This window comes from Cyprinodon variegatus, unplaced genomic scaffold (assembly GCF_000732505.1).
Source record: "Cyprinodon variegatus isolate N-32 unplaced genomic scaffold, C_variegatus-1.0 Scaffold598, whole genome shotgun sequence".
Classification (NCBI taxonomy): domain Eukaryota; kingdom Metazoa; phylum Chordata; class Actinopteri; order Cyprinodontiformes; family Cyprinodontidae; genus Cyprinodon; species Cyprinodon variegatus.
In genome coordinates, this window is record NW_015151051.1 from 385,908 (window position 1) to 387,647 (window position 1,740).

The following is a 1,740-nucleotide window of genomic DNA, read 5'->3' on the forward strand; positions in this document are numbered from 1 at the left end:
TGATGAATGGATGGATGGATGATGAATGGATGGATGGATGATGGATGGATGATAGATGGATGGATGGATTAAAGACAGTAAAACTTTTTTCTTTATTAACAAATTTAGACAAGTAGATCCTAAAAGCCTCTTTGCGCCGTTGCTATGGCGATGCTGGAAAAAATTGCTTCTAGCTGAAAGATGGAAACTCTGTGATGTTACAGAGTCTGAAGTCACTATTATCACAACATCCAATCAGAGTGCGTGTTTAGAGTGGTGCTCTGATATACATCACTATGACATTCCCACTGGTTCAAGCTGCATTTCTGTCCTGGTTATATTGAAAGCTAAATGGAAAATCTACTTTAATGGCTTCTATTTTCGTGGAGTCCTCTGATGCTGTTGCTTCATAACGTTGCTAGCTTTAGAGAATTATTCCACAGTTTGCAGCACAGGCTGCATCGATTTAAAAGGCTGTAATGAAGCTCTTATATTTAACCTTTAAGGTGTTATAATTAGTTCCATTTCGACGTCAGAGCCTGAAGGTCTCAGCACGCAGCATATGGTCTGCAACAGTTGATGCATGTTTGTTTGGTTAGATATTTTTTACCTAGAGACATCCCTCGTGTGTGTTTGAATGCTTGTGCACAGGAACCCCTCGGCTATCAAAGAAGCAGTGTCTTTAAAAGACGAAAAGGCCTTGGTTGTCATGGGGACCGTAATGCCTCACAGGACTCCAATAGACAGAGAGAGATAAAACTCCACAACTATTTTTTCAAAGAACTACTGTTTCCATTTTTCTCTTGTAGTTGATTTTAAACAGAAACACTCATAAGATTATTCTGTATTTAAAGGTTAAACTACAATTAAAAAAAAAACAATGAAACTGGTTTTACAGACCAAACTAAAACAGCAGAATATAATGCAGTTTTATCTACTATAGGATTACTTGTCATGCAAGATCAGTTGAAGTGCTGAGGAGTTTGCAGATGATGGGAAGAGGCTAGAAACTGTTCTGTAGGACAGGTTGAAGACAGGCAGGCAGATAAATTAAAAAGTCCCAGAAACAGTCCAGGATATGTCCAGAGAACAGGTTTAGATTTCTGCCAAGCAAAGTTGGCACTATATTAGCTTTTTAAGCAAAGTAGATAAGATCGGGAAAATCTGAAAAAAAATTGGAATCAGGATAAAAAAAGTGAAAAAACAAAAACTGTTTGAAGGCTTTCTATAATCTGGCCCACTCTGTCTGCTGTAGTCCAGAACAGGGGAGTATTTTGGCAATAATTTGGCAATACAATACTTTAAATACTTTTATAGAATTCTGAAGTTTACATAGTAAGTTGTCCTTTTTAGGTGTACACTTTGAATCATGCAGACTGCACACACTTTTTATGGATGCTTGAGGTTTTATAGTTGTGTTTTATGCTTTCCTTCATTTTTGTGATATTTCTATTACATAACCTTTTGGAAAAACAAAATAATTTTCACACTGTTTCATGAATAATGCTCAGTGCATTGCTTGTCAGTGTATACTGGGTCACAGTCTGCTTTGACTCGGGAACACAATGATTTGTAAATGAAAAAAATGGAAAAATAAATGGAAATAGAAATACAAAATTAAATCAGGAAATAAAACTTTGAAAAACATCTTAATAAAAAAGGGTTGAAAGTGACTTTGCTGTTTTCTTTGCTTGCTTATTTTTATTTTTTATTTCTTGTCTGATATCAGACTGGTTTCTAAAATTAATATTAGGTTGGATT